The 23166-nt window shown below is 44.5% G+C and overlaps 1 protein-coding gene and 1 long non-coding RNA gene across 2 annotated transcripts in view; one reads left to right on the top strand and one right to left on the bottom strand.

Moving 5' to 3' along the window:
- Positions 1-11081: 11081 nt before the first annotated feature.
- Positions 11082-23057, bottom strand: LOC135297490 (uncharacterized). Its single transcript, XR_010359475.1, has 2 exons — positions 18373-23057; positions 11082-11901 (listed from the first exon to the last, which is right to left on the bottom strand). It is a non-coding gene; the product is annotated as an uncharacterized LOC135297490 (long non-coding RNA).
- The window catches only part of LCLAT1 (lysocardiolipin acyltransferase 1), a 117843-nt gene continuing 111455 nt past the window's right edge, over positions 16779-23166 (top strand). Inside the window, exon 1 of the mRNA XM_064415110.1 lies at positions 16779-16948. The gene's annotated coding sequence lies outside the window, so the exon portion shown is untranslated. The remainder of the gene's footprint in view (positions 16949-23166) is intronic.

Raw genomic sequence — 23166 nt, 5'->3', positions numbered from 1 at the left:
CACAAAGAGCAGTGGGGAAAGCTAACAAAGGGGCCCCATTCCTCCCACAAGCCAAAAGCCCTGTCCATTCAGGGATAGCAAAAAGCCCCTTCTATAATAATTCCCTGCTGTATTTTCCCTTCTCACCTAATTTCCTCCCATGTCCTGGCTCCTGGAATCACCCCCAGGGCAGGCCATGTGGGCTCCTTTCTGCCGTTCACCTTCTCCTATTCCCCTGTTTTGACCAGGCGTGTGCACAGAATTCTTCTGGAGCACACACGGGAAATGGCAAGGTCACAGCAAGTTATTCCCACAGCTTCCAGTGAGTGTGGCCTGTTCCGTATGTTTTTCCTCTTTATGTTTTGAAACTAATTCTGCCATGATGGCTCTAAATGCTTGAGGAGAATTCCAGGCGGTGATAGTGCATAAGCAGCAAATGAACTTTGGTGTCTGTGTCTAACACACCCCATAGCTCTGAGGGCTGAAGGAAGGAAGAAACTTCTTTTCTTTTTTTTTCTTTTAAGGTAAAAGGCTATCATAAATTCAGAACTGTCTGTACTAGATAAGGGGTGTATGTGTGTTACGTGGTTATTGGTGTTTATTTTTTGTTATTCAAGACAAGCAACCTGGATCAAAGTCAAAGCCCATTCTCTTATCTCCTGTATAATTACATGGGTAAAACAAACCCCAGACTGTCTTTTTAAAGTATGAGAGATGCTGATTTGCTCCTCAGTTTGTTTGTTAGAGGGCAATGCAGACAAGGTATCCAGCAATAACTCTGAAGATGCAGGAAAGGGTGATCCAGTAAGGTGATGTCTCTTTGCAGCATCTGCATTGTTTTGGTTGTAAAGCATAACAAGTGACTATGCAATAGGGAAAATGTCTACTCCAGCAGTTTTGTTCCTCACAGAGAACTCCCTGTACCTGCTGGATCAGTTGACTGCTACCTGCTCTATTTAATTGTCTGTTTTTGTGAGTGCCAAGAGCTGGAAAACAGGAATAACAACATGTTTAGAGGTCTGATCCTTTCTCACGACCCACAAGGACTGTTTCCACCACTCATTCCAGAGGGAGAGTTGCAGGTAGTGGAAGTGGAAAAAGTTATGAGGAAAGATAGCTGTGAAGGTTTGATTTGGACATGTTGATCTGAGCTAAAAACAATGATTATTTCCACTTCCCACCCTCCCTGTCCCACTCATTGTTCCCACCCTCAGCAGACTGACTTGTGGCTGCCTGTGAAGACATGCTTTTGACATACTTCTCTGTAATGTGCATAAGGCCAGCCATGTGAGAAGGGAAGATTTGGGATTCCCACTTTTTCTCCATTCTAACCCTCTTCTCTGGGCTCTCTTCTCCTCTGCTCTGTGCTTCAAAGGAGCTGTTTACAAAATTGTGAATTATTCCAACCCCCAGAAGCTACCACCTCTTAGCCACAACTATAAAAGCAAGACCAACTATGGCACCAAATAAAGTGCTGTCAGAGCAGCTCTGAGGACCTGTCATTCCTATTCCATTTCCATTTTACCCCTTGATTTCACACAAGCAGATTAATGCAGGGGTGGACAAGGTCTCAGGCACAGAGAAATTATTTTGGTAAGAAACCCGGACTGTCACCACAGGATGCTGGTGACCTTCAGACTTGTGTAGCTGCTCAGCCTGTGGCCATCTGAGACTGAGAAGAAAAGCTTCTTGAATAGAAGATTCCAGTCATTGACCTCATCAGTACAAAATTCATATTTTGTGGGGGGAAAAAAGCTCAACAGTAGAGAGCTGCAATCGGAAAGCACAACCTTGAAACATGACCAAATGGGAATTGGAAAAACCTGGAAGTTACAAATGAATGTCACATTTTTCCCTTATACAAAATTTAGTGCTGTCCCTAGAGACCAGTGATTTGTCTTTACTTCACAAAGCTTACAGCAGCAGACCTCAGTGATGCATTCTTGAGAATTTTGATTTGTGGGGCCTACAGATTTCTGAGCAGCACTGCTGTCATAGTTAATCCAATCCTCCTGCCAGCACACCCAGTTTTCCATGTCTTGTGCTGGACCCCTGGAGCTCCTCCAAGACCCTTGGGGACCTACAAATGACAGGCTGAATGGCTCTGTCCTCCAGCTCTGAAGCAGTATCCCAGAGGGTTCTTTTGTAAACTTCACTGACTGAATGGAACTTTGGATTATGTTAGAGAAGGTGGTGCTCTGCCTCCATCATCACCTGCCTAGGAGAGCAATATATTGCTTAAGAGCAGCAAGTAGGGAAGCAGCAACTGCTGTCATGGCTCAGCATCATGAAAACTCCCCAGGGGCAGAGAGCTCCTCCCCAAGCAGAGTAAAAACTAGGCTTGAAATATCTTTATTATTATTACTTAAAAATTACTGTTCTGATCTGCCTTTTCCACAGCACAGATTCCCTACAGGCTGAGCAGATTCTATGCAACTGAAACACACGTTCAACAACAAGAACATCCCTGCCAGTTATTTAAGCAAAATGCCTCGTGAATCTGTCTGTGTGATTTGGTGCAGTCAAGCCTGGTGCTTGTCTGAGAGCTCAGGGTCTATTTGTGGAGTCACTGTGACACTGGCTTGGTCACAGCCACCCATTTCTCTGCACCATCCTGACACAGCATAGGAGAGTTTTCCCAAAGCCAGGTAGCTCTTGCTGCTGGGAGCAACTAGTTGAAACCCCACATGTGTCCTGTTTAACCAGGACCCTTCTTGTCTGGGAGTGCTGGTGACCATTAGGCTGTGCTCCCATGGAAATAAAGCCAGTGGCCTGCTGCAGTTCTTGGCTGACTGATGTAACTTCTCAGCAATTTGGTTTCCTCAACTGTAAAACTTAAATAAAAACTTTGAGGTGTTGTCTGACAAAGAGCTGTAAAAGTTGAGGGAACTTTGACTCCCTTTGCTCCAACACAGAAAAACCCACTTCAGTTAACTATATTACATTTTAAGGTTTAGTCAATATTTGTATACCTACAGGAACATATTAAATACTTTGTGCATGCTATGAAGTTTTATTAGCATTTTTGTTGTACTCATGATTCTTTAGAGTTTTTTTCCTCCTTCTTCTCTCTTTTCTCCTCTCCCCTTTTATACAGTAGTAAGCACAGAGAAGGTATAGGAAGGGCAGAAGAGTAGCAGCAGAAACTGTGAATAATTTTAGGTCTTTATCTACTGGGGTGATCTATGTGAAATTCACGTGTAAGCATGTGTTCCTTATACCTTGGAGAAACTGAGAGTGCAGAATCACCTAATAAGGAGATTGGTTCAGGAATTGCTGGTCTTAGAAACATCCTCTTTGCAATTAACTTTCAGACCAAAGTCTGCTACTGGTGGGTAACTTTTATCCCTTCCTCATCTCACTTCAGTAAATTGTTATCAAGAGTCGTTACCAACAACCAAACCCCAGGTGAATCTACAGCTCCTGCCCTTTTCTGCTTGGAGGTTTCACTTCTTTTGATCTCTCTGGGGAAGTAGGCTGGCTACAGTCCATGTGTTTTTCTCTACAGCAACAGAAACTGGTGAGCACTTTGTTCAGCACAGTGATGGTGAGGGCAAAGTCGAAGCAAATCTGGCTTTGCCTGTTGTGGAAACACCAGCCAAGGGTGAGGTTCTGCACAGGGGTGGGTGGAAAGGGCTGCACAAAACAGAGTCAAATCCTGGATGGCTCTGGCAGTTCAGCCAGCAGAGTGATCAGCACTGTGGGTACCACTGCTGTGGAAACTGCAAAGGCCATGCTTCCAGGCAGTGGGGGTCTGCCCAATCATTAGGTACATAACCTTGTTGGCATCCTTTAGAGACTGGGAGAAGGACATGGCCCCAGACACATACCCCAAGATACACAGCATTTGACGGGGCAGAGATGCTGCCAGGAATTTCCTCAGCAATACCAAGTTGCATGCCCAAAGCTAAGTGTCTGCACCTGTATTGAAGGACTCTGTTGTCAACCAGCATCCTGTTCATCAGAAACACTGAGTGCCTATTCTTTTCTCTCCATAAGATCTAAATTTTCCTAAAATGACGCAAAGGAAGTCAGAAAAGGGGAATGATATAACACACACATCCACAGAATCACAGAAACCTGCAAAAAACAGGAATATCTTCAACTAGACCAGATTCCTCAGAGCTCCGTGCAACCTATGCTTGAATGTTCTCAGGGATGGGGCCTTTACCATCCCTCTGGAAAACCTGCTACCATGGTTCACCCCTCTCATTGTAAAATTCTTCTTCCTTATATCTAAAATGAATGACCCTCTTTTAGTTTAAAACCATTACTCCATGTTCTTTTGAAACAGGCCTTGCTAAAAGCCTGTCCCCTAAGCCCTCATTAGGTACTGGAAGTTGCTGTTAGGTCTCCCCAGAGCCTTCTCTTCTCCAGGCTGAACAACCCCAACTCTCCCAGCCTGTCTTCATAGGAGAGGTGCTCCAACCCTCTGATCATCTTCGTGGCCTCCTCTGGACTGACTCCAGCATGTCCATGTCCTTGCTATGCTGGGGCCCAGGAGCTGGATGCAGCACTCCAGGTGGGGTTTCACCAGAGTGGAGAAGATAGGGAGAATCACCTCCCTTTGAGCTGCTGGCCATGCTGCTTTGGATGCAGCCCAGGATGCAGTTGGTTTTCAGGGCTGGGACTGCACATTGCTGGTTGAAGTCCAATTTTTCATCCATCAGAACCCACAAGTCCTTCTTGACAGGGCTGCCTTCTATCTCTTCATCCCCCAGGCTGTACTGATACCAGGCATAGCCCTGAGCCAGGTGCAGGGGCTTGCACTTGCTTCAGTGGCCAGCGTGCAGGGATGCCATTCCCCCTGCTCAGCCCTGAGTGCCCCCACAGCTCGTGCAGGGTGAGGCCAGAGCTCACTGCCTGTGGGTGCAAATGGTTGGGATCTTGGTCCAGCATGCTCTCACTGCACCCTGGCAGCCTGCTCCAGCTGCAGACAGGTATTGATTGGGGTGGCCAAAGGCTTTTCCTTTCCTCAAGGGGTTTTGGTTGAAAAGTCTGTGATGTTTTTGTCCACTCATGATGGGTTTTCCTGCTACCCCCAATCTGTTCCACTGCCATCTCTCATAGTTACAGTAATTGGTTTGAGCTTGGCCTTGGATGCACTTCAGATTTCTTTTCTATAGCTGTGCTTTTCCCTTCCATTAGTAGCTATCACAGCCCTTCACCCTCTGCCATGAGCTCTGCCTTCTGCAGTCTGGCCCTTGCCTAATCAAGGGAGACAGCCTTCCTGTTGTTACTGTTGAAGCTGCAATAAATAGCATATCCATTTCTCCATTTATCTGCTTTTTGAAATCCAGCCTGTAATGCCAGCAATAATTACTCTGTTTCTATATTTAGAGATCATCAGCACCTCATGAATATCAAATTGTACTGTTATTATCTCTGTACAATATGGGCCAGTCTCCTATCAGTGTAAACATTTATAACAGTGATTATCAGTAGGACTGCTAGAGATCCCAAAATAGACAAGGCTGCACAGGAGTCTGCCATTATTTGTTTACTGGGGGAGGCAGGGAGAGAGGCAGAAGAGCCAGCGGAAGGTCTGACAGCACAGAGCCCATCTAGCACCACTGTGGGAAGGCTGCTACGTGGGGAACTGCACCTGGTGGGACCATTAGGAGCAAGTGTGGAGAGCCCAAGCACCATCTTAAATCCTGGTAATTAGGTTGCCATCTGCACAAACATCCTGCCCCACAAGAAAATTCCTCAGAACACTTCCTTAGGGTATGTTTTTAGTATCTTCATTTGTCCAGAAAGTGTTTTTTAGAGCTGTAGTCTGACTGGATTGGTAAATCATAGAAACAATTTCCAAATTACAGATTCAACTAATTTTGCTGTCAGTCTCAGCCTGCCAAGGGGAAATGGCTGGTGTCTCATCTTCTGTGGCACTGTACGGCTGCATCTGAAGGTGTCTGGCCTCCCCAGGCAGTGCCTGCTGTTGGCTTGAAATAAAACTGTGCTCTGAGCTCAGGCAAATGGCAGGATGCACAGACAGGAGGGTGGTGAGAGGCTGCTGGTGAATGTTAAGGGCATGGGTGAATGCCAATGTGTTTTTGCACTTGCTAACTTGCTCCATTTTTTGTTTTGATGGACGTGCCGCGTTGCATTGAGAAGGGCTGATCTAAACCTCTGTCAAACAGCTGAAGCTCAGTGGATCTGGCTGCCTCCTAAGAGACCTTTCCCCTGCTCTCCAGGAGGCTTCCAAGGAACAGTCACTCACCATCACCTTTCAGAGCTGTCAAGATGCTTCAGCAGCTCTTGGCATGGTTTTCCAGCCCTTGCATGCTCTGCTGTGGCCCTGGCCCTGTGTACTGTTTTCCATGCAAATCCATACCCCCCTCCTCAAAGGCTTTGCTACCATCAATGACTGCAGTGATTAATGGAATTGCCTTTTCCTTTCCCTTTCTCTTCCCAAGAGTTATTGCTCCTGAGTGTTTACTTTGCAGCTCCATGGGCCACCTGGGCATGGCTAGGCAGAGCCACCTCCTGGCAGGACAGTAAGGAAAGCTCCCGAGCTGCTAGCCCAACACTTGCCACTGCACAAACATTTGGCCACTATCAATGGCATGTTCCCAGCCTGCAGCCTGAGAGAGCAGGGTTACAGCTCAGTACACAGCTCTTCCCACCCATAAATGGTATGTCTGTGCTTCATAGCACCTGTTTTGTATTTAAAGTGGGGGTGCTAAAATGCAGGTGATAGAAAATTACTGGCATTTGGAAGGAGATGGGCAGGAAAGTGACTGTGTGACTCAAGTCAGGGCAGGTGCACTCCTTGCAGACAGGGCTGGTGGCACTGAGGGACACCAGGAAAGTGGTAAAACCTTGTGAGCACTGTGGATGCTGTACAACTGCAGGTCCTGCTATCCCACACTATTTTGCCCCATGACAGCAGTATATCCACACCTAAGCACATCCTTTAGATTTTAGCTGAAAAAATTTTAGTGACACTAAAACCAAGCCCTAGGATCATATTTTCTACTCTGAACAGAAGAAGTTAGTAAATAAAGCTGGCTTCTTATTAATTCCTCATCCCTGAAAGCGCTGTAATACACCACTTGACAGTTTCTGTGCTAGCTAATTTCTAGAATCAGCTCTCTTTTCAGAGAAACCTCTGCCAGAAGAGGACATGACTAAGCAAGAGAGGAAACTCAACTGTAGCAAAATGTGAGTGAAACAGAAAATAATCACTGAGTAAACTAGTACTTGTCAGTTCAGCAGGGGAAACAAATCTAGATCATTCTCCGCAGCTTTAGAGAAGAGACCTTGCTGGCTCTTGTACAACTGGCTTGGAGAGGCAAACAGAATGCAAAACAGGAATTAAGGGCTCCAGGGCTGTGCACGGCACCTCGCACTTTCATCTCTTGCACAAGGGGACGTGTCCTTCTGACAAGAGAGCTCTTGTACACATGTTTGTGCTGCGAGAATGCTGTCTATGCTTGGTTTGGAAAAGCTATGCTTGCTTAACAAAACCTGAATTTATCCCTGTAATCCTTCCCTGCATCTCCATGGCCAGATTGGAGCAGCCTGTGGAAAAAATTCCTGTCTATTTTCAGAAATAGATAAAAGCATTCAGATTACAGAGTGCAAATCTCATCTCAAAACGGCTGGAAAAATCCATTCAGCGCCACTGTCACTGACCCTTGCGACCTCCCCAAGTAATGAATTTCAGTTGTCTGTGCCTCTCCCCCATGCTGCCTCCTTCTCCTCCTGCCACCACTGCCAGAACTGCTGGGAGCATCTGCAAAATGTCAGCCTTGAGTCCCACTGTTTATCCCATGGGGAGCAGGGAGGGAAGCGTTATATAAAAGAGTCGAGTGTGGAAATTATTATTGATGCCACTGCTTGAAACCACTAGTGGCATCTTTTCAGTCCACTGTCCATGCTCACAAATTTTGGCAGAGCACTTGTGTGCCAAGGAAGAACTGCTCTTTACCACAAAGGTAAAAGTGTCAGGAATCTGCCTCATTGCCCACACTGGTCTCAGGGCTCTGCTCTCTGCTGTGCCTGGAGCTGGGTACGGTGTCATCCTCTCCACTGCCAGGAGATCCCAGAGCAAATGAGCCTTTAGCATCACTTACTAGTTCATGAGATGGAAGATTCCATGGAGAAGATTACTGCTCATTTAGAGGGATTGTGTGCTTTAGGCAGTCCCTGAGGTTTGATGAATTCCTGTTCATGGTGGATTAGATGCCCTGTTAGCAGGCAAAATATTAAAGACAACAGCAGTGAGCTTATATCTCGCCCATATTTTGCTTATGGATTACAGTCTTCATAATTAATACCATGGAAGAAGGCACCCAGATGGACTGTGGCTTTTGAAAGATTAACCTTGATGGAATTTCTTTTTTTAATGTAAAACTTTATTAGTCTTTCTGTGATGTTCAGAGCAGACCTGGGATGCTGACAGCTTTGTGTCTGGCTCATCAAGTGTCTAACAGGAATCCTGTGGTCCTCCCTTGGGATTCACACAGCCGACATTCACCACGCTTGTGTTCCCTCTGACAAAATCAGGCTGAATCCTGGGAGGTTTTGAACAAACCATTTTCAGAGCTGAGGATGCTTCAGATGTCTCTCCTTCTGTTTCAGGATGATGAGCAGGATATGAAAATCTAAAAGAGATGTTGGAGAGATCACCAGCTCTGATGATGAGTACGTGGTTTAGGGTGATAACGTGGATGTTGCTCCTAGCACTGCTAACCTTCCAGGACCTGGGGGAATCAGCTCATTTCACCAAGAAACTTTTAAATATATCCACTTTGCAATAGTGATGAGGCTTAGTTGTTACCTAGCTAGTGTGGACAGAGAGAAGCACAGAACTGAGTGAAATGTGTGAAGAAAGGAAAAGGTATTTAAATTACTCCAAAATACTTTTGAGATCTTGGATTACAAGGCAGCAGCTACGATACAAGCACAAATTCTGTTTTTAATGTATGTGCATGTTCAGAGCTGGATTTATCTCGTGCAGGCACATGAATGAATATTTGCATGCATGTCTGTGGAAGCCCAAACACGGCTCAGCTGAACATGCAAGTGAAGAAAACTGGGCAGCGTGTGTGTATCTATAGATACATACATTGCACATGGAGTACATGTGCCAAAACACACTGGAAAGCACAGCACACCTATGAGTCTGCCTGAAAGTCTAATGCTAAGATCAGAATTTGTTTTATCCCACTGCCTTTTTTAAAGCCTAGAGAAATACTCACACTAGCCAAAACAATCTGATTCCTGAGCTCGCTTTGGTATTTTCCACAATTTTCAACCAGCTGTCAGCTGAAATTTTCAGCAATTGTAAATGGCTGTTGAAATTTTTAGAAATGCTCTAACCGTGCCATTTTAAAGAAATGCTAAATGGTTCTTCTTTTAAGATATTATGAACATTTTTTATCATTTCTAACAAAAGCAATAGTCTTTTTGAAAATCATATATAATGGGTGTAACTTCATTATTTCAAATAATGGTGCAAAACAAGAATACCACTGGAAAGGTCATTATTGCCTATGAAGGTTAATTAATTTAATACCCCTTAAAGTAGTCATGAAGGGTTACATATTGATTCAAGGTTACTGGATCTATATATAGGGAATACATAAACCTGAACTATATTGATACATATAAAAATGAAGGTGTTCGTTAGAATATAGAATCAAATTGCAGGTTATAAAAAATTTGTTTGAATTATCTTCAGAATATCTGGAGGTGTTTCTGTTGTGATCATGAGCCTGAGAACTATAACAATAGACTTCTCCAAGTGAAAATCTAACCTGTTAAGAGAAAATAAATGTGGAAATCCAGTAAAAGATTCAACTCTGACCCATTTGGAAGACAAAATAAGCCTGTGATATCCTGTTCGCTCACCAGGGAGTTATACTTATCATTGAATTGTTACAGCTAGACAGAACACAGGTATTTATATATTCTGTATGATCCAAGTGCTTAAAATTGCTTTCAACTGTTGACTTCACTGGAGATGAATGAAAGACATTAATAGGACCGCTGCAACCCAGCCTCTTCCAGCACTGTGTAATGGCCCCAGGAATATCTCTTGTGTACATCATTCCCATCCGTTCCAGGAGTTCCCATGGCATTGTGTAAGCCCCAGCAGAGAGGTCACCACAGCTCCTGCTGCCAAACTCCCCCACCAGCTGCTGCCAGCTGATGGCTGCTCTGCAGGAAAACAGCTCTACAACACAGGCAGCTCGTGGGGCCACTTGGATGGGTGCCTTCTGGAACAAAAAAGAGGAGGGGAGGGAAAGGAATGGAAAAAAGAAGAGAGAAAAGAACTAAAATGAAACACATGAATATGGGTGGGAAAATGAGTTCTGTTCCTCACTGAAGCTGTCCAGGCAGATTCTCTTACCTGTGTCCATGTCACACAATGTGTTTGGCCAGCCAAGAGAATAGGCATGTTATCCAAGCACCAAATACTGCACTTCACTGCTCCATTAGGACACTCACCACTCAACGTGGCTTCCCCTGGGCACCATCCCTGTTTGATGGAGGCAGAGATGAGCAAATCTTCTTGGATAAATGCCCACGGACAATTCATGTAGCCCCTTTGCTTCTGCCTGGACTATCTCTATCTTTTCCATGTAAGTCTCCTCCTTTACTCCTGACTCCTGCTGTTTCTTGCTCTGCATTCAAAGCTATGTATTTCTGCAATGAGGGATTTCTTGAAAGGAGAAAGCACCTTCCTTTTCTTCCAGGAAAGGTAGGCTTAATGGGTCTCAGAGGGATTATTTTAGGTCTTCTGATTATGTTTCTAGGTTTAGAATGGATGTAATGTATAAATTAACCAGACAAACGGTTGAAATACGCAAAACCTGGAAAATGTCCAAATCCCCCACATTTAGGACTTTCCACATACACCTTCCCAATAATTTCTAACTCCACAGCTCTAGCTCTGAGAGTAATGCTTAGTTTTGAACTTAGATTTAGCTAAACATGATGAAGAATCCATTCTAGACCTCACTGAACCGGTAGCAAGCCCGTGGGTATTCCAGTAAATTCCAAATAGACTTGGTAAAACAGAGTGGAAGGGCAGAGTAATAGACTCTGTAATTAGAAAGCTGTCAGTCTTCTAACATAGACTAAACATGTTAAATCCTCCAGGACTTTCAGACTGAAGATCAGCATTTACACTTCAACATCACATCATTCATAAGCAGTTGTAAATGATGGCACCCACATAGAAATCCCACTCACAGTAAATACTGCCCTGGGCACAACATAGTTAGCATGAAGCAGCAGCCTCCAAACACTCTGAAATTATAAGTTCTGGGCAAAGCAGGTTACAGCAACCCAAACTGGCATGATGCAACCTCCCAGTAAAGCACAACTGAGAAGATACAACAGCTCTGGAGACCACAGAGATTCCTTTCCAGCCGTCTGAGGCCCAGAAGACTTAAGGACCCTTGTGCTTACGAGATGCTGAAAAGAAAACCTGACATTTATGATAGTGCCTGGGAGGAAGCAGCATCACAGTTGCATGGGAAAGTGGTCTGTCCTTTGCACACCTGGATTGCTTTCATGACATGACAAAAAAAGGGCTGGAATAGCATTGCTTCCTCCACCTCTGCCTGTAGGTTCCACGAGGACGTAGAAGTGTGGGTACACTGCACTCCATCACCAGTTTGTTGAAAACTGGAGGACAGGAGCTGATGGCACTCTGCTGCCTGAACTCCTGCCTTGCAACTCTGCGCCACTCTGTGGCCTGATTCACCCTGAGCTGTATCAGTGTGTGCTCTCACCAGGTCCTTTGTGGCTGTGCAGGCAGCTGATAGATCCTCTGTCCATGGCACTGGCAGCTGGGCTCCTTTGTCACTCCTTGGGTAGGGCTGCTCCCTGCTCCTGACCCTGGCTGAGGTGCTGGAGCCTTGGGGCACCATTTCACTAGACAGGGGGAAGGGAGGTGGACCTCTGCCAAGAGATTTGAAAAAGTGGGTTCTTTTACTCATTATCTGGATATATATTGCCATTGCTGGCTTTGCCTGGCTTTATGACTGTGCTCCCTCTTGCCTAATAAAGATCTGGGAATGCAAGTGAGTGGTGGAAATCCATCTCTTTAAGAGCTCCTGGGGAGGGTATGTTTAGTTTTCTCAGGTTTCTAAGTGGAGATTGGAATTTAGTCCTTTATCAAGAGGGGCCATGGGTATATTAAATCCAAACATTTTTCTCTGCTGTTAACCACCTGGCAGAAAGGTTACACTAATTACATCAGATGTATTTTCTCAAATTTTCCTGCTTCTATTATAAGCGTGAGGCTTATGACAGGGGAACCAGTCTGACCACTGGGAAATGCAACCTGTCTTATTCACAACTCAGTCTCCAGATTAACCAGGAGACAGTGACCCTCAGGGGAGGTAAGGTATGGGGACAGAAACAGGCAGGTCATGGGAGAAGAGCATGGCAGAAATGATCCAATTCTGTCACCACAGAGCTCCAGGTCCATACTCATGGGCAGGGAGTGGACAGGCACTGTGCCAGTGGAAAGTGCACAAGACTATGGTGCTTGGAACTTGGAGCAACGAAAGCAATTTCTGTGCTGTGCAAATGGCTCTTTACCTTCCTCCTAACAACCAACAGACATTTTTGGGGTTGCCATTGTGAGAGTGGTGGGAATGGTGATGCAGATGTTGGCTTGGTCTAGAGAGAGGAATAGAAAGGAGCAAGAGGTGGGAGAGAGGCCATGTTTATGATGCTAAAGATGAACCTTCATGCTCTGCAACAAATCTGTGCCCCTCTGGCAAATGCCACAACATGGCCAGCCATCATCTCAAGCCCTGCAGTACCACTCACATAAACTGGAGTGTTTGGCCTTTTATCGCTTTTCCCTGTGCAGTATTTTTCCTAAGGATGTTTCAAAACTTGGATATGTGGGCCAGGCTGGGTGGAAACTTAAGGTTCTAGGATTTTCCTGGAAAGCAACGGTGTTAATTTTTATCTCCATCCAAAACCAAATTGCTCAGAAGTGACAGTGGTGAAAACAGTATTTAGTAGAAAAACATTGTCCTACTCAAAAGAGACCATTAATAAAAAAAAAAAAGTCACAGTTAAAAAAGTAGAGGAGTAAAATATGATTTGACTGTGTTCTTTTAAGTGAGACTCAGGCATTAAAGTGCACTGGGGGCTGAACTTCTTACATTTAGTGACAGATCTTCTGTCATGCTCCCACCAGATGCTTCTGTAGATTGAAAATGAGCAACAGGGAAGAAATATGGTAGGTTTTTTTTCAAGATGCAACAAGATGTTGTACTTCCTGGCCACATGTAAAATGAATTTACAACGGAAACATGCCAGAAATGCCTGAGGGTAACACTAGCCATAGCAGAATGCTGAGTCTTTCTTTTTTTTTCTTTTCCTCCAGCATTGAATAATGGTCGTGAATGTCATTTTTCTTAAAACAACCCCAGCATGGGTGACTGGTGAGTGAGATCAAGGTTCCATGTTTCATAGGGCACATCAGGAAAAAGTTATTGTGCAATCTGATCTCAACTGCACATACATTCTCTGTCATACACACTGAGATAACTCTCAAGGTTATTTATTGCAACAGGCCCCTAAAGCGATGACATTGTGAAATTAATATTATTATTATGAATAATTGCGTAATTTTCTCTGACTCTAGTTATTCTTGTTTTCTGCTAATACATGCATGTCAATGCTGTTCATTGCTGGAGTGACTGGAAACATTTCACATGGTTTGCAGAGACCCGTTTTAACATTTTCCAAGCAAAGGGGAAAAATGCTCTCTGACTCTTTTTGGCTTCAAAACCGTGCAACAGGTTTGCAAAATATTTAAGCACAGGGCTAGCAGGTCTCTGTCAAGGTCACTGTAACCTTAAAAACACTCCCCCTGATTCATTAGGTTTTCGATTACACTGAAGTGAGCAGAGCTGCCTCTTAATTCAAAGAAGAGAAAAGAGGGACAGCCAATCTCGTAATGCAGGTAGAACAGTAAATCACCCTGCACCAAGCCCTGTGTGCCTCAGAGGGCTGATGGCAGTGCTGAGCTCTGGGTGATGAAGAGCCAGGGCCCTGCAGCCAGAGGGGCAGATTCAGGTGCTGGTTACAGCACTGCAAATCTCCCTTTCAAGCACAAGCAGTGCTTTATGCTTCTCACAGGGAAAAGGAGAAAATACCACTGGGCAGTAAGTTGAGAGACCTGGAAGATTTTTATGTCTCAGTTAGGGCTCTTTGCGTTAGTGTCAGCTCTTCCACACTGATGCACATATGCTTTCCTAACCACAATGCTATCCAAAGCCTCCATCTTGGTTAACATTTCATCATTCACACTCCGGGAATTATCATTTCCTCTAGACATGCTGACAAAGCTCATTGTTTATTGCTCACAGCATGTCAGAACTGCTGGTTTTGCTTTGGACTGCAAGATGTTTGGAAAGCCACATGCTTTTTCTGAAGCCGGCTCAGTCCCCTCTGTGCCAGCTTCAGCTGCTGCGTTCTCTTTTGCCCAGAATGTCAGATCCTGTCCACATGAGCCAGAGCAGAGGAGGGCGTCAGCTTCAGACTGACCAAGCAGCACTGGATTTCATGTAACCACGGCCAAAGTCTTCCTGGCAGCCACAGGTTCAGACTTTACAGCAGAGAGGGCTGGCACTTTACTACCTTGCTCCCCTCCAGACCCGCAGATAAACCTGCTGCATGAGTGAGCCAGTGAGTGTGACTGGGACACGTGCCTGTTGTGCCATTTCCCAACCCAGGAGAGATTACAGCTCTTCCTGGCAGCAGAACTGCCCATGGAGAGACTCTAACAGGGAAGGAGGCCATGCACCACCCCTTCTGGAAAAGTAAATGATCTTCAGCCATGGTTCTGTCCTCCAGATCTCCCCAGCCAGAAATGGGGGCAACACCTGTCTGCTCACTGACCTGTTACAACACTGCAGTCATGAGCAGTTGCTAAATGGTGCAGAAAAACAGGTCATTATTTATTAGTTACTGCATTTCATATGACAGGACATATATTTTTCCCTAAGTCCCTGAAAGCTGAACGAACACAGAAAACACAGGACTGTTCCTACAGATCTGTACAGCGTTACCTCTGGCTGCATGGCTGAGCCCTCCTCTCAGTCCAGGAGGGGTGACAGCTGAGTATTTTGGTGAAAGCCTACCTTCTGTCTTCCAGGTAAAGTCCTGAGCCACATTATGTGACCTCCCCTGCTAAAATCTCTGCTGGAAGATCTGTCATGCCCACAGCAGTACCACAGGCAGGAGAGGGGACACACAGCACAGGAGCTGCCTGTCCTGGGAGAAAGAGTGCGGCTGCACCCATGAGTAGAGGCAGAGCAGCAGGAATGGACTGAGAGCTGTAAGACCAGCAAAGCAGCAGTCAGGGGATGTCCTCAGCACGCAGTAATTGATAGCCAGGGATGAGCAGGGTGACCTCCACACTCCTTACTGCATGGGACAGACATGCTCAAAGGCACAGAACACATTCTCTGCAGGATGGAGGTCCTTCTGCAGTGATCAATCCAGTGATTGATCCCGAGGTTGTTACTCTCCCCACAGTAACCCCAAAGGGATTAGTCCAGCCCATGGAGGTAGTAGTAAGGAGGGCTGGAGAGTCTGTTGTCAGTGGGAAATCAGTGTGGTTTGAGTAAGTTTTTTGGGAAAGCAGACAACTCCTAAGGGTCACTGGCACTGATGACAAAGAGAAGCTTTACTACAAAGAGCCCAGGCAGATCCATGTTCCTGGGAGCACTGCCATTCCTCACTCCTCACCTGCACCTCACTCTGTCTTGGCCTGACAAGCCCCTGTAGCTGTGACCTGTCTCTTGGAGCTTGTTATCCCACATCTTATTTGCATCGCGCAGGATCTGTCCAGGTGGCTAAACAAAAGACATCTTTTCATTATTGTTGTTGTTTTTACTGTGCCATTGCTATGTTCTTTATAAAAGCTTTGCTTTTCCTGTGAGGAATAATCTCTGGAAACTTGGATAGAATCCTTTGGCTCACACTAGAAAAGGTAATAAAATCCTGGGAACCCAAAATGTTTCTCTGTTTTTTTCACCAAACATATTTTTCCAGCTTGAAAAATGCATTTCTTGTTTCTGATTTGTTTCCTGATTTAGGGGAAATTTCTTCCTAACCTGCCAGTTTTCCTCCTGTGCAGCACAGTTGGGCATTTGGAAGACTGTGCCCAAGTGCTCAGAGGGCTCCAGAGACCTTTCTCTTGCTCCCCACCACAACTCTCACTCTCCCTACAGTTACAAGGAAGCCACTAATTTCCTCATTACTCTGGTTTCTCCATCTGCCACCTTATGATATAATATTTACTTATCTTTTCAAAGCATTTTAAATCTCTGTAGGAATGCATTATAAAAGTGCATTAATGTTATTACTTTACTCCGTTGTGTAACTTTGAGAAATGGCTTACATAAGGCTGGCTCCTCTATCCCCTCTCTGACCCCCAGCCATTGTCGTGCTGCTCTTGCTGCCTCCTCCCATGACAGCAATAATTAAGCTCTGGTTTCCCAGTACCCTCCTTGGTTCCTACCCAGACTTTGGGGAGTTGCCATCCAGTTCTCTCTACTTCAGCCCAGAGATTGGCAGCTTTGGGTCCAAAGGTTCTGCTGCTTCTCTCTCCACACCTCTGTCGCCCGAATTAGGGTCACAAGATATATTTTCAGAGGCTGCAGAATTAGTTGTATGAACTCAAAGCACCTTTTTCTGGCATCTAGAAGTACCCTATCAACAACAATCTTTGACACTTCCTTATAACTGACATGAGTTTTATTGGGAGGGCATTTGTAACTTTTTAGCCCCGTACTCTCTCAGGTTCAGCCTTCACAAACCAAGACAGAAGGAGCAGTCCAGCAATAAGCTAAAGCAGAATGTATTCAGATAATGTAGTGAGAGGAATGGAGTTCTTGATGAGAATGACATAGCTGACTCCTGATGTGCTACTGTGACCTGCTTTTTTTTTCCACAGCATTTTTCTTTTTAGTAGGTAAGTGAAATTTTTTTGTTCCTTGTATTTTCTGTCATGCTGAAACACTTATTTTCAGTGAGATAAAAGGCTGACAAAAAAGCAGGTACTTGAATTAACAACACTGTGTAGAAGAGCTTTCACTAAAGGGGCAGATGACAGGAATACGAAGGGTGCAAACTAGTCAGACTCCATACTCTTCTTCCTCTTTCTCTTCCTCCTTTCCTGAAGGATATTGGTCCACATCCTGACCATTTTATGTGAAACAGCTGCCAGGTTTCATGCCAGAGGTGACTGCATTTCAGAGACAAGCAAATGTGCTGCTGTACTACTGCCAGATACTGACCTCATGTGCATTAGCTTTGGCTTTTCAAAGTGCTCCATTGGACTTTGGTGGTGCAGCTCCAGCCTGACCCCAGCATAAAAGAGATCTGAGCCCATTCCACTGATTTTTGGCATTCAAAAACATAAAGTGTGTGTCCTATAACAATGTGTCCATACACTCTGCCACCCTGCTAGCGCCCATCTCACACAGGCTGTCTCTCTCTCAGTCAATTATTTGGACAAGAACTGGTGACTAATAGAAGCAATTTGTAGGAAACACGTTGTTCCCAAGTGACCAGCAGCAAATTGCTAATGACTGACATTAGAATGACCATTCTCCAAAGAGGAATAGTTGAAAGCTCACTGTGCACAGCACTGATCACATTTAGCAACAAAACAACTCCTCCTGATTCTGACATCTGCCATTTATGCTGGCTATTGCTTGCTTCCTTTCCCTGGTACATCCATAAGACAAATTACACTGAAATTAAGCAACCACATACTATTTGTTGACATAAACATGAAATGTAATGAAAGGTACACTTCACTAATGTGACCTTATAAACTTGATGGACAAAACATAAAAAATACAAATGCACTATAGGGAGAAATCCTGCATTTTTCAGGAGATGGATCATAGGGCTTAATAGATCATTTCCATCTCTGAAATTTCTGAGTTGTGATGAATGGAATTTCTTAGTATTTGAGGCAAGAGAGGGGCATGTTTAAACAGACTGGAGAGGGCTGCAGTGTAAAATCTTTGCACTATAAAAAAGGCAGCCTTGGTTTTTATTGCCCCTGTGGGGAGTCTCCTGTGAACCAAACAGCAACTAAATCAAATAAACATTTCTGAATCAACTCCATCTTCTCTTCAGCTTTGGAGAGTTTAAAAAACCCTGTAATTTATTGAATTGCCTTTTATGGTTGTACCTACAGATGTCTTTTGAATTTGATAGTAAAAACATTTAAACTCATAATGTTTCCCAAATCAGCTAAATCCATTATATCACCTGTGCCAGTTACTATATTTGTAGGGCAGTAAACAGTGGCCTTTATTGTTTGCTGCTCATGGGGCTGTGCATAAGAACGAGCTTAGTCTGTCTCCAGAGATATACACCTACCTTGCAGGCACCAGAAATATTATACCAGCTTAAATCAGTGCAAGCTTTCCATGCTGTCACTGCCTCCCCTGTTTTGATTTGGTGACGGTAATCTCTATTCACTGCTGTGCTGATACCCTTAGAGTCAAGGCCCCTTCTCTACTTCTGCTGTTTCTGGAAGAAAAATTAACAAGTGCAGCTTAGGCATGTTATGAACAGTTAGCAAATTTCCACACCTAGGAGGGTATGTGGGCTCAGATATCTGATTTTCTTTGCAAGCAGATGGAGAGGTGAAAATCCTTATGTGGGCTTGTCATATCCTTATCTCAAACCCTCCAGAAAAGTAGGCAAATGGAGGTGAGACGGTGAATTATCCAGACATCAAGTAACTTAGCTCTTCTCACAGGCAGTGAAATTTGCTCAGAAAACCCAGGAGAGAGGAAAAACCCAGGTGGATGTGGAGCATGGCAGTTTCAGTAAATGAGCTACACGAAGTCTGTTAGGGGAGAGCATGGGCGTGAGGGCAGAGCCATCCCAAGGTGCCCTTGGAGTAAAGGCAGTAGGAGCCCTGAGGATCACATCTGCACTGCTCTCTGGGGCACAGGGCTTTGGGGAATGCACCTCATGACTTCCCACCTCGGGCATTTAATGGCCCCTTCTCATCTTTCACTTTCTCTCATGCAATCCTTTCCTCTTCCTCTTCTTCCACTCATCGAATTTATCATTTCATACCATCTCTGGGGCTAATTTTGCAACTGTTTACATGGTATAAGAGCATTAGGAAAGCAATTAACACATGCTGATGAGATTTAGGAAGTGGAAATAGCCATGTAAACTGCAGATCCATAAGTAGCTTGTGAGTCTCAATTTGAAAATCGTTTAATGCATGCACAGCCCAGGCCATTTCTCAACAAGAGCTCCTAAAAGTCTCTTTATTCAAGTGACTGAGGCTTTTCCAAGGAACAGGAGAACATGAGTTATCTTTCTGCTGTTCTTTGGCAGTTATAGAGAGGCGTGACTGGCTGCCTAATGATATTTTCCATATTGTTTATCTTTTCTTCCCTTTGAGTGCCACATGGTCTATCATTCCCTCAGCTCAGATACAGGCCCCAAGGGGACTTAGTCTGCAAATAAAACACGGAGCTAAGCAATAGTGATTAAAACTCCAAATGTTTTAGGCATACTGCTCTTGTTAGTAACACTGGTTTCAAATGATTTCCCTCCTCTCTGTGTCCCCTCTTGGAGACTTGTTATGAGCTCCATGATGCCACTTGTCATCCAGCTGAGCTAACACAAGATGAATGGAGGGGTCCTGCTGCAAATCATATAGCCAAAAAATGTTTAGTAAAGCTAACCCCAGATATAATTTTAAAAAATCCCTTTCTCTTGTGTTCCTATGAAGACCTTATGAAGGTCCTGTCAGTGGATGGATAGTAGCTTGTATCATTTTCTGTTTTCCCTTTCTATTTCTCAGGTGCCAATACAACTTGAAGGAGTCAATAATTTTCAATTTCACCCCCTCGCAAAAGGATTTCACTTGTTGTGAGGTTTTTTTCCCCCACTGTGGGCAACTTTCTAGTTTTTCAATCTGTTTTTTCACATGAACTTTGCTTATGTGGCCATGTTTTCAGTCTGGCTGCAAATCCCTTTTCAAGAGTTTTTCATCCTTCTTGATGAATTTTGCTCAAATTTGATGGAAGGGCAGAAAGGCAGAATTCTCAGAAATAATAACACTCTTACAAGATCTGTTAATACAGACATTATGATAGAGGAGTGAGAACTAAATTCATGCCCTGACTGAGCAAACATTATTGTTTCTCTTGGCAGCTGGTACTCGCTGGCCCACCTGCACCTACTGCTTCTCGCTTTGCAAGGATGCTGTCCACAGGGTGGGAAGGAGACAAAATTAATGCAGAGGGGATGGAGATGGGCTGAGTGGCACAGGGAAGCATGTCTGCTGGGAATCAGAGCTTGCTGCTTCCAGCTCTCCCCACAGGAATTGTTTTGTGGCTAAATTAAATCTATATTGTTTTATTTCAAACACGTGGAAAGCTTGACTTCGGCATCAAATAGCATTCTTTTTGTGGACGTAAAGCCAGTACCTTAATATTATTTTAACAAAGCCTTCTGAAATGCACATACATTTCCAGTCAGCCAGATTCTTCCTTTTTGCTGAATACTGAACATTCTTTTCTTCCCCTCACTGTTGTCTTTGGCTGTAGAAATTGTACTTTCCACTTTCACAAAAACTGTAGGGGCATTATGAATGCCTGTATTTTTCTTGAGCAGACTTTTTGCTTTCTAACAAAATGCCTACACTAACTCACTTCACACAAGTTCAGCTTTCAATGTCTGTGTGTAAAGCACAAGGTGCTTATCTACTTTGCTTGTGTAGTTGCAACTGAAAATTAAATTTGCCTTTTTATTTTCTACTGGAGTGCTATGGTGAATGTTTGAAAAGATGTCATGTCCTTCTTCAGCTGGCTGCATGTCAATGTGATAGACAAAGAGATTTATCTCCAAATGATACAAAATTGTTCTGGGGTTCTTAAAGAAAACAGGAACATCATTGCTCATTATTGTTTGTCTTACCAATTTGTTTTCTCCAGAGTTTTAAGTAAAATATCTTAACCAGAAGTTTATATAGTGAGGTGCTGGCATTGAAAAGAGTGCTGTATAATGTTTCACATTTCCTAATCAAATTACAAACTTTGATTATCATCTCCTGACAGCACTCTCAGCAAGAAGAAAATGTCATTATTCTTACTACACTGATAGGAAAGTGAGATGATTTATCCAGGGTCACCCTGGAAGTGGCAAAAAGTCGGCTGCAGTAAGATTCTGGTCGACATTTGGGTGCACGGAGTGCCAAAGCTCCTTACTTAGCTACTTATAAAATCTTTCTCAGTATTTTATTAACCCATTTTAGCATGTATTTCTTCCATGCAGAGAGCTTCAACCCAAGAGGCAATTAGCCATATGCATTTTTGCTCAGTTTATCAAACTAATGAAAGAGCCATGACTGCCCTACGGTTCAAATACCAAAAGACATGACTGCATTTTCACCCCTCTCACCTTCCTAGACTACAGCAGCACAAAAATTTTGGGACAGTTTTCTATTTAGCATTACAGGGTTGCACCAGGAATTTTTGCAGATATTGCAGATGCCATCACTGCCCTGTTTCTGTTTGAAGTTTTGAGGCTGCCCAGGAGTCTGGCCACAAGTCCATGGCTGACAGCCCGTGGCACATGTTACCCTTGGGGACATTCTGCTGATGCTATGTCTTTCATGCTAAGTTATTGCTATTTAAAAGTCAGCAGTTTGCCTTGCTCTTGTCCTTATTTTCAGGAGGCACCAGTGAGGTCTCATTTCACCTGGCTTTAACCATGTCATCAGCCAGAGTGACCTCAAGGTGAGCCATTTCAGCTCCCCATGTGCTGGGCTGTTTTAGACATCCAGCTGGGGACAGGATCTCTTTTTGGAGCTGCCTAGAGGAGGGAATCTTGGTGACTAAGCCTGCCTAAATGCCTGTTTCCTGGTTAGCACAAGTCAGCTGAGGTGAATCACACAACAAAGAGCCTCCCGACACAAGAGGCAGAGCGCTCCAACACAGCTGCCTTTATCTCTTCAGCTAAAGCATTTCAAAGGATTTCAGATGCTATTGTTAATTTTGTATAAGACCCGGTCCATTCTGGGTTTGAGATTGCACAAGGTCTTTGGGAAGCCCATTCCAGTGCTTGACTGCTCTAACGTTGAAGAATTCCTTCCTATTAACTGATTGGGATTTCTCCTGCTGCATCGTGGGACCAATGCCTCTCATCTGCTTGCTGTGCACCTCGGAGAAGAGTCTGGTGGTAATTCCTCCATCACCTTCCACCAGTTGCAGACAACAGCTAATTCCTCCCCTCAGCTCCTACTCCTCCAGGCTGAATGAACAAATGAGAGCCCTCAAAAAGATATGATAGCAAAATTTACAACATTTTTACGACTTTTAGGAAGAAATTCCCCAAAGGCTCATTCCCCCCTTTTTTTTTATTTTTAATTTCAAGTATTGACCAAATTGATGATTGATTCTCAAGTCCACAAAGGTACTCTCTAAGGAAACAAATTCTCACTGGATCACTGCAGGCGTATCAGAAGGGACAATGTCCTCAGAGCTAGCTGCAGTGGGAAAGAAGGATCTCAGAGGGGGAATGGCTGTGGGGGGATATATCCCTAAGTGGATATGGGATCAGGTTTTGCCCTGGCATTTGTACTTTGCAGGAGTTTTGCAGAGGAACATGTTCATCTATTGACATGGGATTGATGTGGAATCAGAAAGAGCGCCCAGGTCCTCATCCAGCAGCCCTTGTCAAACAGGCATGGACTCACTTTGGTTCCACACTAACAGAAAACTTTATTTAAAACCTACTGGAGTTTCCATTCTTGGACTGGGGGTTTCACCAGGTTTGTTTACTTATAAAAACATACATGTGGAAAGAGTGTAAGGAGGTTAGCTCCATCAACAGTGAGCGGTGGCAAAGGCGGTGCAATAAAAACTGAAAATACGTTTCGGGGAAAGTTAAGACAAACCATCTCCTCACAGCAGTGGAAATTATGCCACGGTCGTTTTCCACTACTCTCCCACCGCACAGGCTATTACTTTATGACAAATTCCGCAGCTGAACAGCAGTAGGGTTTTCCCCTTCGCGCAGCGCTGTGGGGCGGATGTCCCACCGTCCCTTTTGTGCCGACTCCCGAGTTCAGCCGCCCGCTTTCCCGGCGCGGCGCCCGCAGGCCCCGGGCCCGCGCGGTCCCTTTAAGGGCCCGGCCGG

Source organism: Passer domesticus, chromosome 3 (genome assembly GCF_036417665.1).
Source record: "Passer domesticus isolate bPasDom1 chromosome 3, bPasDom1.hap1, whole genome shotgun sequence".
Classification (NCBI taxonomy): domain Eukaryota; kingdom Metazoa; phylum Chordata; class Aves; order Passeriformes; family Passeridae; genus Passer; species Passer domesticus.
Note: the sequence above shows the minus strand (reverse complement) of the source record. Positions and strands in the feature narration are given on the sequence as shown.